Raw genomic sequence first — 17,140 nt, forward strand, 5'->3', positions numbered from 1 at the left:
ACGAATTTTAAAAATCATATTTTTAACTTAACGAAATAAAGTAAATTTTTATTTTTAAATTCACACAACTTAAATTTAAAAATGCATAAAATTAAAAATTTACACCAAACTTAATTAAAAATGCATAATATTAAAAATTCACACCAAACTTATATTATATTTTTGTTTTTAAACATACAAGCTTATATTAAAAAGATTAATTTTTCAAATATTTAAAATTTTAAATATATTAATTTAAAAAGTTTACAATATTAATTTAAGATTTATATATTAATTTTAAAAACATGGTAAAAATAAAATTAAAAATCTTTTTGGTCTTTTATCCCACTTTAATCAATCAAATATTATCAAAAATATGCGCCCCTCTTTTCGGTAAAGTAATTTCGGTTTCATGACCTAATTTAACTCATGACGAATTTTTGAAATATTTTGGGTTGATTGATTAAAGATATTTATACCTTAAGAATAAACGTTAAATTTTGCAGTGATGTAATAAATTTTTGAATGATATCAATAATTTCGGTCGCCAAACCTAATTTCATCGAATACCAATTTAATACTTTATAGCAAACAAATTAGCGTTTATTATCAAAAGGTTAAAAATGAAAATAAAAAAATAAAAACTGTACAGACTTACCTGTGAGATAGTATTCTTAGTGATATGATCTATCCCATTCATAAGATAGTCGGTTTAATTGATTTTCCATGGCTACATAGGCGTAACCTCGAGCATTCAGTGTTTTTTCTTCTAAACATATGAACGGTCCGTCTCTGCATAAAGTAACAAATTCTGTGTTTGAATAGGTTTGATTATTTGAACATTTACCTCCATGTGACCATTTTCCGCATTTGTGACATCTTTCAAGGTATCGTGCTCTTCTTTTCGCTGCGGATTTTATTTTCCTTTACCAAATTGTAACTTATTATCTTCGCATCTGGATTCTTTTCTTACTCCATCCAATCTTTCTCTGATTACTGATACTATTTCACTCGGAAGTGTGTCATTATTACGTTTAGTGATCAAAGCGTGTAGCATTAGACCATGGTTTAGTTCACAGGAAGTCTTCATTTCGTAAAAACCTAAAAAAATAAAAATTCAGAATGGGGGGAGAAGACTAGTTCTTTAGGGTCTGCTAGGGAAAGACCATTCGAGTTCCATTTTCGAGAACTACACGAAAACAGAAAATCTAACTCTAACAGAAATACATAAACCTCCCTATACTTAGTTGAAATTGTGATTAACATTATTTTCAATTGAATCATCAACAACTTGTATATCTTTGACTCTTACTTCAATCCATTTGTTGATTTCCTCCGTAACTTTCACAAATTCAACTAACATCGCCTTTTCTTTTGACGATAAATTGGATATTAATCGGTTATATAACTTAAAGTTTCCTTTAATCTTAGCATCGTGAATCCGTTTATAAAGTTTCTTCGTTGAACTGTTAAAAATGGGTTCATCTAATTTCGTATCATCAACGGCATTCTTTGTGATTGGATCATCATTAAGTGTTTCTTCATCTTCCCCACACTTATTCGTTTTTATTGGTCTAACAGTTTTGGTTGGTGGAGATCTAAACTTTCGGTTCACAAAGGTGATCGATGTATCACCATCCCTAAGTGTCATTCTACCTTCTCTTACATCAATGAATGCCTCGGTGGTTGCTAAAAATGGGCGACCTAGAATTAGAGGAATATCAAGGTTTTCCTCCATATTAATCACTATGAAGTTTGCAACAAAGGTCATACTTCCCACGTTAACAAGTAAATTATTTGCTATTCCAACCGGGTGTTTAATGGTTTGGTCAAATGATTGAACACCTATTTTGGTTGGTTTTAATTTACCCATGCCTAATCTTATGTATAAGGAAAGAGGCATAATATTTGCACTTGCTCCTAATTCTGCGAGTCCATTATATACAGCACCATCATTAAGCAAGCAAGAAATGATAAATTCACCCGGGTCTCCTGCTTTAGTAAGTCGAGTTGGTTTGTAAACCTTTTTCGGGTGTTCTTTCCTTGGTTCTTTCACTTCTATTTGAAATTCTTGTTCACATTTTTCTTCATTTCTTGGAATGGGAGGTTTGTATAAGAATTCTTCTTCATCACTCAAATTTGAATCCTCCTTATATTCTAATTTTGATTTTTCATATGTTGTTGATAACATATTTATGTTTTCATTTTGAAGGTTTTCTTGGGTGGTGAAATTATGATTAACTTCATTGTCAACTTCCATCGGACCATGTATGTAATGTTTAACTCTGTGACCATTAACTTTAAATTCAATCCCATTTGAATTTATTAATTCTATCGTTCCGTATGGGAAAACTCTTTTGACTATGAATGGTCCAGACCATCTTGATTTCAATTTTCCAGGAAATAGCTTGAATCGTGAATTGAAAAAAAGAACTCTGTCTCCTTCTTTAAATTCTTTTGAACTTCTGATTCTTTTATCATGCCATTTCTTCGTTCTTTCTTTATAGATTAACGAATTTTCGTATGCTTCATGTCTTAATTCTTCTAATTCGTTTAGTTGACTTAATCGTAGACGTCCAGCTTCATGTAAATCAAGATTACATGTTTTCAAAGCCCAAAATGCTTTGTGTTCAATTTCTACTGGAAGATGACATGCTTTTCCGTAAACAAGTCTAAAAGGTGTGGTTCCAATTGGAGTTTTATAGGCTGTTCTAAAAGCCCAGAGTGCATCCTCCAATTTAATGGACCATTCCTTCGGATTTGATCCTACGGTTTTCTCTAGAATACGTTTTAAAGCTCGGTTGGTATTTTCAACTTGTCCACTTGTTTGTGGATGATAAGCAGTGGAGATTTTATGAGTTACTCCATATCTTTTAAGAACTTTCTCAAGTTGATTATTATAGAAATGAGTTCCCCGATCACTTATTAAAGCTTTCGGTGTTCCAAACCTTGGAAAAAGATATTTTAAGAAGTTGACTACAACTCGTGCAACGTTAGTTGGGAGAGCTTGTGCTTCCGCCCATTTAGATACATAATCAATGGCTACGAGAATATAGAGATTATTATGAGATTTTGGAAATGGACCCATAAAGTCAATACCCCAAATGTCAAATACTTCACATACTTGGATGACATTTTGTGGCATTTCATCACTTTTACTTATTTTTCCGGCCCTTTTGACAAGCATCACAGGATTTGCAAAGAAGGTGTGCGTCTTTGTAAATTGTAGGCCAATAGAATCCAGCATCGTAAACTTTTCTTGCTGTTAGTTGAGGCCCATAGTGCCCTCCTGTTGGTCCTGTGTGACAATGGTTTAAAATTTTACTAGCTTCATCTCCGAATACACATCGGCGTATTATTCCATCTGGACAACTTTTAAATAGATGTGGATCTTCCCAGAAATAGTGTTTTATATCACTGAAGAATTTCTTTCGTTTTTGGTACGATAATCCTTTTTCAAGGAATCCACATACTAAATAGTTTGCATAGTCTGCAAACTATGGAATTTCATTATAATCTATCTTTAATAGATATTCATCAGGAAAGTTGTCTTGTATGGCCGATTCATTTAGAACTTCTAATTCGGGATTTTCAAGACGAGAAAGATGATCAGCGGCGAGATTTTCTGCTCCTCTTTTAACTCAGATTTCAATATCGAAGTCTTGTAAGAGTAAGATCCAACGGATTAATCTTGGTTTGGCATCTTGTTTCGAAAATAGGTATCTAAGAGCAGAATGGTCGGTATAGACCACCGTTTTTGCTAGAACGAGATATGAACGAAATTTGTCAAAAGCAAAGACAATAGCAAGGAGTTCTTTTTCAGTAGTTGTATAATTTGTTTGTGCTCCTTGTAACGTCTTACTAGCATAATATATAGGTTGAAATCGTTTTTCAATTCTTTGTCCTAAAACGGCTCCCATTGCAAATCACTTGCATCGCACATAAGTTCAAACGGTAGATTCCAATTTGGTGTTATCATGATCGGCGCATTAGTAAGTTTCTCTTTAAGAATATTAAAAGATTTGATACATTCATTTGAAAAGATGAATGGAGCATCCTTTTCTAGGAGTTTATTCATAGGAGTGGCAGTTTTAGAAAAATCTTTTATGAAACGTCGGTAAAAACCGGCATGCCCTAGAAAACTCCTAACTCCTCTAACATTAGTGGGATGTGGAAGTTTAGCAATTACATCTACTTTAGCTCTATCCACTTCAATTCCTTCTTTTGAAATTTTATGACCAAGAACGATGCCTTCTTTAACCATGAAATGGCATTTCTCCCAATTAAGTACTAGATTTGATTGTTCGCATCTAATCAGCATTCATTCAAGATTAGCTAGACATGATTCAAATGTATCACCGAAAACTGAAAAGTCATCCATGAAAACTTCCATGCATTCTTCTATCATGTCGTGAAAAATCGCCATCATACACCTTTGAAAGGTTGCAGGGGCGTTGCAAAGTCCAAATGGCATGCGTTTTTAAGCAAAAGTACCATAAGGGCACGTGAATGTGATTTTCTCTTGATCTTCGAGTGCTATTGGAATTTGAAAATATCCGAAAAATCCATCAAGAAAACAATAATAACTATTTCCGACTAGCCTTTCCAACATTTGATCAATGAAAGGTAAGGGAAAGTGATCTTTTCTGGTGGCGTCATTTAATTTTCTATAATCAATACATACACGCCATCCTGTTACAGTCCTAGTAGGAATAAGCTCATTTTTTTCATTTGTAATGACAGTCATGCCACCCTTCTTAGGCACGCATTGAACTGGGCTTACCCATGGACTATCAGAGATTGGATAAATTAGACCTGCGTCTAGCAGTTTAATAATTTCTTTTTTAACTACATCTTGCATATTAGGATTTAGTCTTCGTTGGCGTTGTACATACGTTTTATGACCTTCTTCCATAAGGATTTTATGTGTGCAATACGAAGGACTTATTCCTTTAATATCACGAATCTTCCATGCAATGGCTGGTTTATGAGCTTTCAATACAGAAATGAGTTGTGATATCTCATTTTCAGTAAGAGAAGACAATATTATTACAGGTAATTCAGATTCACCATGTAAATAAGCGTATTCCAAATGGTTTGGAAGTGGCTTTAACTCTAATTTCGGTGGTTCTTCTATCGATGATTTATATCGATATCTGTCTTCTTCTTTTAGCATTTGAATTTCTTCTGTTATTGGTTCATATCCATTAGCTATTAGTGTAGCTAACATTTCAGCTTCATCAATTGGTTCAGTACTTTCTCCTAAAGAACATTCTCCTGTTCCTTGTAATTCTGGAAATTCTTCTAATAATTCTGCATGTGAGTCTATAGTTTGAATATAATAACATGTATCATCTGCAGATTGCGGTTGTTGCATTGCTCTATCAACTGAAAAGGTAGCACTCTCATCCTCTATACTTAGGGTCAATTTCTTACCGAACACGTCTATCATTGCTTTAGCCGTGTTTAAGAATGGTCTTCCTAATATGAGAGGAACTTGAGAATCTTCTTCCATGTCCAGAACAACAAAATCTACTGGAAATACTAAAGTACCAACTTTAACTAGCATGTTCTCCATTATCCCTCTAGGATATTTTATTGATCGATCGGCTAGTTGTATGCTTATTCTTGTTGGTTTCAATTCTCCAAGGTCTAGTTTAGTGTATAGTGAAAACGGCATTAAATTTATACTAGCACCTAAGTCTGCCAATGCTTCTATTGAACTAAGACTACCCAAAAAACATGGAATTGTGAAACTTCCTAGATCAGATAATTTTTCTGGTATCTTATTCAACAGCACTGCTGAACAATTAGCATTCATAGTTACAGCCGAGAGTTCTTCCATTTTCTTTCTATTCGTGATCAGATCTTTCAAGAATTTAGCATATCTAGGCATTCCTGAAATCACATCAATGAAAGGAAGATTTACATTTATCTGTTTAAATATATCCAAGAATTTGGATTGCTCGGCTTCAAGTTTCTCTTTTTTCATTTTACTCGGGTAAGAAAGTGGTGGTTGGTATGGTTTAACATAAGGTTTATCCTTAGTTGTGTTATCTTCATTAACCTTTTCAACTACCGGTTCTTTTTCCTTATCTTGTTCAGGTTGTGGTTCTTGTGGAGTAGGAATAGCTTCATCAGAAGTTTCAGGTATTTCAGGTGGTTTAAGTGTTGTACCACTTCTTGTGGTAATGGCTTTAGCTGTTTCATTCTGGGGGTTAGCATTTGTATCACTAGGTAAACTTCTCGGTTTTTTTTTCACCTATTAACCTTGCTAGGTTACTTACTTCTTGTTCCAGATTTTAAATAGAAGCTTGTTGATTTCTAAATGCTTGAGCATTTTGTTCATTAGTTTGTTTCTGAGATGTGAAAAACTGCGTTTGAGTTTCAACTAGCTTCGTCATCATATCTTCTAAATTTGGCTTTTTATCATCGGGTTGTGGTGGTTTGTTTTGAAAATTAGGTCTTTGCTGGTTGTTGTATGGAATATTTCGGTTATAATTCTGATTTTGATTGTAAATCGGTCTTAGCGGTTGATAATTATTCTGATAATTATTTCCAGGCCTTTGGTTTATGTATGAAATATTCTCTCTTTGTTCCATTGTTAGTTCAATACTGAGACAATCTTTTGTCAAATGTGGTCCTCCACACTGCTCACAACTAATTCGTATTGAGTGAATATCCTTAGTCATCTTTTCCATTCGTCTCTCGACAGCATCTATCTTTGCGGAAATGGAATCTAAGTCATGGCTAGAATCGGCTCTAGCTGCTTTAGATGATCTAACAATATCTTTTTCTTGGTGCCACTCATGTGAGTGGGAAGCAGTGTTATCAATAATTTTGTAAGCATCAGTTTTGGTTTTCTTCATAATAGAACCACCAGCTGCTACATCGATGTCTTTCCTTGTAGTGATGTCGCATCCTTGGTAGAATATTTGTACTATTTGACAGGTGTCTAAACCATGTTGCGGACATCCTCTTAATAACTTTTCAAATCTTGTCCACGCCTCATATAGAGTTTCATTCGGTTTCTGTGTAAACGTAACAATTTCTCCTTGAAGTCTTACGGCTTTAGATGCCGGAAAGAATTGTTTAAGAAATTTTTCAACTAAAACGTCCCATGTATCAATCGCGCCTTCAGGTAACGATTCCAACCAATCTTTGGCTTCTCCCTTTAAAGTCCAGGGAAATAACATGAGATATATCTGTTCATCCTCAACTTCTCTTATTTTAAATAGAGTGCAGATCCTATTAAAGGTACGAAGATGTTCATTTGGATCTTCCTTCGGCGCACCACTAAATTGGCATTGATTAGTCACCATGTGTAGAATTTATCCTTTGATTTCATAATCTGGCGCATTAATGTCTGGATGAGTAATTGCGTGACCTTGGCCAGTGCGTTTAGCTCTCATTCGGTCTTCCATACTTAAAGGTTCCAGATTCTCCATAATTGAATTTGTTGAATCGGAATCACTAGAGGATTCTGATTTAATGGTTCGTTCCTCAACAATCTCTGTTTGAATGATTGGTCGTTCTGGAGGAAAATTTAATGGTTCAGGATCTATGAATTGTCCCTGAATATTATCCGGATTCTCAATTGTGAGGTCGGGTTCAAAAAATGGATTATCGGAAATTTGAATTGGAGTACTTGGTCGACTGGATGATGATTCTAAAGGAAAATCAACGGCGGTAATATTTGCTAAATGTCTTGATCTAGTTACAGGTGGTGAACGTACAAAAGGTGGTGAACGTCTTGCTCGGTGCATTCACTGAATATCATATTAGTTTTTAAAAGGAAAGAAAAATTATATAAGTTATCTAATTAATAGACTTTTCTGATTTTGCCCACGTTTCGAATAGCCAAAAGATGCAGCAGAGGGGCAGGATTCGTTTGGTCTCAATATAATTGAGGACTGTTTGGCTCCAATAACCCGGTCCACGTACAAATCCAACTATTACTACGAACCAGAAAATTTTGATGTCTATCAATTTAACCACTTAAAATAAATTTTCGTAATTTTAAGAAGTATAGATAAGAAGTAGAAAAAATCTATGTCCTAAAACTAGAATTGCGAGAAATAAGAAAGAAAAAGAGTGCGTCGAAAAAGAAAAAGAAAAAGGTTGAAAAATAAAAGGCGTCGGAAAATAAGAAAGAAATGACTTATAGAACTTAAAAACACTCGACTAACCCAACCTTATTACTATCACTAACTTAAAATTATAATCGCAAATTGAGATTACTAATTGGAATGATAATTGATACATAGGTAAAAGGCGTCGAAAAATATTAAAGCTTACAAGTAAAACTATATCCCAAATCGCAATAACTTAAAAAGGTACTAAAACTTAAAAAGGCGTCGCAAAATTCTAAAGCACCTAAATCTTAGTCTAAAGAAAAAGCACTTAAGGGATTTTACGGCAAAGCCTAAAAATCTAGAAGTAAAAATAACTATGGCAAAAACTAAGTTTAAAACTAAAAACGAGCGAAAAATACAAAAATTACGCTAAAACAATTAAAAAGGGACAAAATATAAAAATATACTAAAAGTTGTAAAAAGTACAATTTTTATAAAAATATTATTTTTATATTATTTATTTTATAAAACTATTAATTTTGTAATTTAAATAATCTAAATAAACTTAAATATAAATTAAATAAAAAGTAAAACTAAATAATATTAAAATCTAAACCTAATTAGGGTTTAAAATTAATTATAATTAATAATTATCCGTAATTAATGCGAATTAGGGCTTCTGTGTGGCCCGTGTCAGACGGCTCCGCGAGTCGCGATGCCTCATGGCTACAAACGCCGCAAGTCGCGGGGTTTGGAATTTCAGTTGACAGACTGATTTAAATTCGACGTTTTACTTTTTTTTTTCTTTCTGTTTAAATATTTAAATAAAATATTTATAAAAACTAAATAAAAACTTATGTTTTAAAAACTAAAATAAAAATAGAAATACTTTATAATAAAAATCTTAAAACTAGATTTATATATTTATTTATTTATTTTTTTTCATTTTTTAATTTTATGTTCTAAATAAACACAAAATATTTAAATAAAACTTATATTTTTATAAAATAAAAATAAAGAAACTTTATAAAACTTAAATATTTAACAAACTCTTAAAAATATTTATATTTTTGTTTTTCTTTTTATATTTTCGAATATTTAAAACGTATTTTTACAAAAACGTATTTTTATAAAAGTAAACTAAAAATAATTTTTTTTATATTTTATATTAGCGTTGCGCTTTCGGCTTTTAAGCTAGATGTTCCCCGGCAGCGGCGCCAAAAATACTTGATGTCAAAGCTAAGGGGTATAAAATACTATTAAATTTTACAAGGAAATACTATTAAATACGATACAATTTTACACAAGATATTTATTTATTTAGAGAATGGATATACTTAAACCTTGCTACAACACTATAGGCAGTGTACCTAATCGTAGAGTAGTATAGTTTTTAGTAAGTCCGGTTCGTTCCACAGGGAAAATCTTTTAATCAAAGCTTAACGCTATATTAGCTTAAATTTATAAAAATACAAATATATATATAAGTAATATTATTATTATAAAGGGGGGTTTTTACCGTTTAATGACCGGTTTGTCAATTTTAAAACTTTAGTCGCAGTTAAAACAAAATGTAAAATATTAAAAAAATAAAAGACTTAATTTAAAGCCTAAAGTAAATAACGATAATGAAATTGCGATAAATAAAAGTGCGATAAAATAAACTTGCGATAATTAAAAAGTACGATAATTAAAAGTGCAATTAAATACAATAACAATAAATAAAAGTGCGATAATTAGAAGTGCAATTAAATATAAAATAAAGGAAATTAAATATGAAATAAAAGAATTATGCTTATTTAAACTTCCGTAATCATGATGTTTGACGTGTTGATTTTAGTTTTATGCCCATGGGTTAATTGTTCTTTGTCCTGGATTATTTAATATGTCCATACGGATTTGTCCATAATAGTCCATCAGTCATAAATATAAAGAGCGAAAGCCTTCGTCAAATTATTCTTATTCCCGAAGTCAAATATTCCATCTAATTGGGGATTCGAATTGTAACAAGGTTTTAATACTTTGTTTAGTGAATACACCAGGATATCGTTTAATGAATACACCAGGTTATCGACTGCGTGTAAACCAAGGTTTTACTACTTTGTTAACAATTACACCAATTACCCTTGAATGTAATTCACCCCTGTTTCAACAAGTCTATTAACTATTAATCCAGTTCCGTGTCCGGTAAAATGAATAATTATTGGTATTTATAGATATCCCGCCCACCGTACCCAGTCAAGCGTATGTGGTTATATATAAATACGTCGAATTATAAGTTTGTATATTAAATTCACAAGGTATTGTTTAGTTAATATAAAACCCATTAATAGCCCATAGTCTAATTTCCACAAGTGTCGTTCTTTTATCCAAACCCCAATTATGGTACAAAGCCCAATTACCCAATTTTAGTAATTAGCCCAACATCATGATTACTTCGGTATTAAATAAGCATAATAATAACTTAGCTACGAGACATTAATGAAAATAATATAAACATAACTTACAATGATTAAAAATAGCGTAGCGTTACACGGACAGAATTTTGACTTACACCCTTACAACATTCGCTAACACACCCTTATTATTAGGATTTAAAATTAAAATTAAAATATAAATATAAATATTTACGTATACATATATAGAGAGAGATTGATTTTTTTGATGATTTTTACGATTAAACTGCGTTTGCTTTTATAGGGATTTGAGTCCAGGGAATCTCCGCGACTCGCGGCATTTTTTGCCTTCAAACTCCGCGAGACGCGGAGTTTGAAATTCCAGCTATATATATATATATATATATATATATACACCAGCTTTGGCTTCTTTTTGCCGACGATTTTAAATATTAATATAATATATATATAATTTTTAAGAATTATTTATATATTATATTATATTCATGTGCATAGTTGACTTGTAATTTTTAGTCCGTTGCGTCGAGCGTTGAGAGTTGACTCTGGTCCCGGTTCCGGATTTTCGAACGTCCTTGCGTACAATTTAATATCTTGTACTTTGCGTTTTGTAACTTGTACTCTTGTCATTTTGAGACGTTTCTCATCAATAAATTGAAACCACTTTGATTGTATTTTGTACTTTTGAGCTTTTTGGACCTTTGCGTCTTCAATTCGTCGAATCTGTCTTTTGTCTTCACCTTTTATTATTTAAACGAATATCACTTTTTAAATAGAACAATTGCAACTAAAAGCTTGTCTTTCTTGAGGAATAATGCTATGAAATATATGTTCGTTTTTAGCATTATCAAGGACCCGAGTTCACCTGGGAACGAGAAGATCAGATGAAGAAGAAATACCCGCATTTATTTCCAGAAGATACGTCAACACCTCCAACTGCTTAAAATTTCGGGACGAAATTTATTTAATGGGTAGGTACTGTAGTGACCCGAATTTTTCCATGTTTATATATATATATATTAAATGAAATTGTTATTTACATGATTAAGTGTTTCCAACATGTTAAGCAATCGAACTTGTTAAGACTTGATTAATTGAAATAGGTTTCATATAAACAATTGACCACCCAAGTTGACCGGTGATTCACGAACGTTAAAACTTGTAAAAACTATACGATGGCATATATATGGTTATATATATAGTTAACATGATTTTATTATAAGTATGTATCTCATTAAGTATTTTAACAATGAGTTATATACATAAAAATGAGACTATTAATTTAAGAAACTCGAAAACGATATATATAACGATTATCGTTATAACAACGTCTTACTAGGTACATATGAATCATATTAAGATATTGATACACTTTGTTAATTATGTTAAATGATAAGTAAATATATTATTAAGTGTATTAACAATGAAATAAATATGTAAAAATAAGACTACTAACTTAATGATTTCGAAACGAGACATATATGTAACGATTATCGTTGTAACGACATTTAACTGTATATACATCATATTAAGATATATTAGATATCATAATATCATGATAATATAACAATTTAACATCTCATTTGTTATAATAAACAATGGGTTAACAACATTCAACAAGATCGTTAACCTAAAGGTTTCAAAATAACATTTACATGTAACGACTAACGATGACTTAACGACTCAGTTAAAATGTATATACATGTAGTGTTTTAATATGTATTCATACACTTTTGAAAGACTTCAAGACACTTATCAAAATACTTCTACTTAACAAAAATGCTTACAATTACATCCTCGTTCAGTTTCATCAACAATTCTACTCGTATGCAACCGTATTCGTACTCGTACAATACACAGCTTTTAGATGTATGTACTATTGGTATATACACTCCAATGATCAGCTCTTAGTAGCCCATGTGAGTCACCTAACACATGTGGGAACCATCATTTGGCAACTAGCATGAAATATCTCATAAAATTACAAAAATATGAGTAATCATTCATGACTTATTTACATGAAAACAAAATTACATATCCTTTATATCTAATCCATACACCAACGACCAAAAACACCTACAAACACTTTCATTATTTAATGTTTTTCATCTAATTGATCTCTCTCAAGTTCTATCTTCAAGTTCTAAGTGTTCTTCATAAATTCCAAAAGTTCTAGTTTCATAAAATCAAGAATACTTCCAAGATTGCAAGTTTACTTCCAAGTTTTCTAAATCCATTCCAAGTAATCATCCAAGATCAAGAAACCTTTGTTACTTACAGTAGGTTATCTTTCTAATACAAGGTAATAATCATATTCAAACTTTAATTCAATTTCTATAACTATAATAATGTTATTTCGAGTGGAAATCTTACTTGAAATTGTTTTCGTGTCATGATTCTGCTTCAAGAACTTTCAAGCCATCCAAGGATCCTTTGAAGCTAGATCTATTTTTCTTATTTCCAGTAGGTTTATCCAAGGAACTTGAGGTAGTAATGATGTTCATAACATCATCCGATTCATACATATAAAGCTATCTTATTCGAAGGTTTAAACTTGTAATCACTAGAACATAGTTTAGTTAATTCTAAACTTGTTCGCAAATAAAAGTTAATCTTTCTAACTTGACTTTTAAAATCAACTAAACACATGTTCTATATCTATATGATATGCTAACTTAATGATTTAAAACCTGGAAACACAAAAAACACCGTAAAACCGGATTTACGCCGTCGTAGTAACACCGCGGGCTGTTTTGGGTTAGTTAATTAAAAACTATGATAAACTTTGATTTAAAAGTTGTTATTCTGAGAAAATGATTTTTATTATGAACATGAAACTATATCCAAAAATTATGGTTAAACTCAAAGTGGAAGTATGTTTTCTAAAATGGTCATCTAGACGTCGTTCTTTCGACTAAAATGACTACCTTTACAAAAACGACTTGTAACTTATTTTTCCGACTATAAACCTATACTTTTTCTGTTTAGATTCATAAAATAGAGTTCAATATGAAACCATAGCAATTTGATTCACTCAAAACGGATTTAAAATGAAGAAGTTATGGGTAAAACAAGATTGGATAATTTTTCTCATTTTAGCTACGTGAAATTTGGTAATAAATCTATTCCAACCATAACTTAATTAACTTGTATTGTATATTATGTAATCTTGAGATACCATAGACATGTATACAATGTTTCGACCTATCATGTCGACACATCTATATATATTTCGGAACAACCAGAGACACTCTATATGTGAATGTTGGAGTTAGCTATACAGGGTTGAGGTTGATTCCAAAATATATATAGTTTGAGTTGTGATCAATACTGAGATACGTATACAGTGGGTCGTGGATTGATTCAAGATAATATTTATCGATTTATTTCTGTACATCTAACTGTGGACAACTAGTTGTAGGTTACTAACGAGGACAGCTGACTTAATAAACTTAAAACATCAAAATATATTAAAAGTATTGTAAATATATTTTGAACATACTTTGATATATATGTATATATTGTTATAGGTTCGTGAATCAACCAGTGGCCAAGTCTTACTTCCCGACGAAGTAAAAATCTGTGAAAGTGAGTTATAGTCCCACTTTTAAAATCTAATATTTTTGGGATGAGAATACATGCAGGTTTTATAAATGATTTACAAAATAGACACAAGTACGTGAAACTACATTCTATGGTTGAATTATCGAAATCGAATATGCCCCTTTTTATTAAGTCTGGTAATTTAAGAATTAGGGAACAGACAACCTAATTGACGCGAATCCTAAAGATAGATCTATTGGGCCTAACAAACCCCATCCAAAGTACCGGATGCTTTAGTACTTCGAAATTTATATCATATCCGAAGGGTGTCCCGGAATGATGGGGATATTCTTATATATGCATCTTGTTAATGTCGGTTACCAGGTGTTCACTATATGAATGATTTTTATCTCTATGTATGGGATGTGTATTGAAATATGAAATCTTGTGGTCTATTGTTACGATTTGATATATATAGGTTAAACCTATAACTTACCAACATTTTTGTTGACGTTTAAAACATGTTTATTCTCAGGTGAATACTAAGAGCTTCCACTATTGCATACTAAAATAAGGACAAGATTTGGAGTCCATGTTTGTATGATATTGTGTAAAAACTGCATTCAAGAAATTGATTTCGATGTAACATATTTGTATTGTAAACCATTATGTAATGGTCGTGTGTAAACAGGATATTTTAGATTATCATTATTTGATAATCTACGTAAAGCTTTTTAAACCTTTATTTATGAAATAAAGGTTATGGTTTGTTTTAAAAATGTATGCAGTCTTTGAAAAACGTCTCATATAGAGGTCAAAACCTCGCAACGAAATCAATTAATATGGAACATTTTTAATCAATAAGAACGGGACATTTCAGCCAGGGTCCATGCCATAATGCCTAAGACATAGGTTCGAAGTTCTAAATTCATTCCTAGCAACACCCATGGCCATTTGATTAACACTGGCTCTAACTTCAGCTTGAAGAGTAGCCATGCGTTGCATTGTCTCCACCATAGTAACATAAAAAGAAGCAGGAATCATGGTAGCCATCTGCTGTTCCTGTGACTCCAATCTCTCTTTCAATACTCTGTTCTCTTCATTCATAAATTGATTCCTTCGATTAGCAGCATCTAGTTCTGCCTGAAGTCGGGTGATATGGTCAGTATATTCATTGTGAGAGATGATTGTCTTCTTAAGCTGATCTTCTTCTTCATAGTGGCGGCGAATGGCATCAACAACTAGATCTGCAAAGGCAGTAACCTGACACAACTGGGTTTCAATAACAGAAGTGGTGATACAACCAGCTGGTCGAATAGCTTCTGCCATGCAATCAATTAGAGTTTCCCTGATTTTTTTGGTGATGTCAGGTGTGATTCTGGCCACTATTCTGTAAACAGCCAGAGTGGACAACCCAGCTATATACGAAGAATCAGCTGTACTGGTTGACGGTTGTTCAATAGCAGCAGCAATGGGAGTACCTCTGTGGGGTGGTGGAGGTGGAAGGTCAGAATCTGACTCATCACTATGATCACCATCATTTTTACCTTCACCCGAAGGTTTAGAACTACTGGTATCCTTTGCAGCATCATCAGTTGCATCATCATTTAGATCCACTGGTTTGTCTTTGGAGCCAGTCACATTATCATGAATGACTGGCTCTTCTTTACCAGCACCATGATCAACATCATCATCAGAGGAAGAAGATGATGAGGAAGAAGTTGATGATTCAGACAGTACTGACGAATCAGGAATGTCTTGCATTATATATTTACCAGTATATGGATCACGGATGAACTTGAGAGGCCTCCATGTATCAGGCCATGGAGAAGCAGTAAGAGCCATACCAAAATAGTGGTAGTATGGCTGCTCATTAAATGTTTGAAGTGAAGCCAACCTCTCATAAACCTCCTCTCTAGCTGGTTGATCTAGCTGTGCAAGTAGTTGAGTCAGCTCCTCATTGGGTAGTTTGCTGGCTGCAACTAAAGCAGATTGAGGATCAATGGTCAGCTGATCCACCAAGAGGGCAACATGAGGAGCAATAGATACTCCTTTATACATAAAATTTGGTAACACTTCATCTGGATCTGGTACTTGACAAACATACTTGGGCTTTTCTCCAGAAACAGAAGCCTTAGCAGATTCAGTGGTAACAGCAGCAGAGGTACCAGCATCCATAGGTAGTTCCTGTAAACCAGTAGCAGTAGTAGGTGACTGTGCATAAGATGGAGTAACAGTGTCTGCAGCACCTTGAAAGAAGATATCCGGTGTTGTCTTAGAATTATTAAGATTACCAGCAGCATCCACAGTGATGAATTCTCTAGATTCAATCATGTGACGATCTACGTTAGAAATGGGGTTTTGGGAACCTTTATTAAAGGTCCAAAAAACATTTTTGGACCCTTTACTGAAGGTCCTAAAAACTAAATGGGACCCTTTTTTACGATGAACACTGGTCCTTAAAAACATATTAGGACCCTTTATTACGAAGGAAATTGGTCGTAAAAACATTTTTGGGACCCTATATTACGACCGATAAGGGTCCTAATATAGGTATCCTGTAATGGCCATGATATCAATATGAAACCCTAAACTAATGTGACTAATTGGGACCCTTTATTACGATGGACAATGGTCCATAAAAACATATTGGCACCCTTTATTACGAAGAAAAATGTTCCAAAAAATTTTTTTTGGGACACTTTATTTAGGCCGATATGGGTCCTAATATAGATATCATGTAATGGTCATGATATCAATAGGAAACCATGAACTAATGTGACTAATATAGTACCTCTAGAATGGGTCCTAAAATATTTTTTGTAATTATCATGTCATAACCATGATATTTGGAAGGAACAATTTACTAATTAGTACACCCAAAAAGGGTCCAAATAAATGTAATATGTAATGGCCGTGTAATGGCAATGATGTTGGTAGTTCACAAATAATTTTTTTTAATAGATCCAAAAAGGGTCCTAAAATTATATTCTATTATTTGCTTATCATCACAATGATCCCAATGGAATATGTATTTATATTTATATTTATATTTATATTTATTATATGTAATATATTTATTATATATTTATATATGGATTTATTATATTTATATTTATGCTTTCTTTA

At 32.5% G+C, this 17,140-nt stretch overlaps 1 non-coding gene across 1 annotated transcript; it reads left to right on the forward strand.

Moving 5' to 3' along the window:
- Window positions 1-6,936: 6,936 nt before the first annotated feature.
- LOC139856306 (small nucleolar RNA R71) lies at window positions 6,937-7,043 on the forward strand. The gene has a single exon (XR_011761796.1). It is a non-coding gene; the product is annotated as a small nucleolar RNA R71 (small nucleolar RNA).
- The last annotated feature ends 10,097 nt before the right edge of the window (window positions 7,044-17,140 follow it).

This window comes from Rutidosis leptorrhynchoides, chromosome 6, assembly GCF_046630445.1.
Source record: "Rutidosis leptorrhynchoides isolate AG116_Rl617_1_P2 chromosome 6, CSIRO_AGI_Rlap_v1, whole genome shotgun sequence".
NCBI lineage: Eukaryota > Viridiplantae > Streptophyta > Magnoliopsida > Asterales > Asteraceae > Rutidosis > Rutidosis leptorrhynchoides.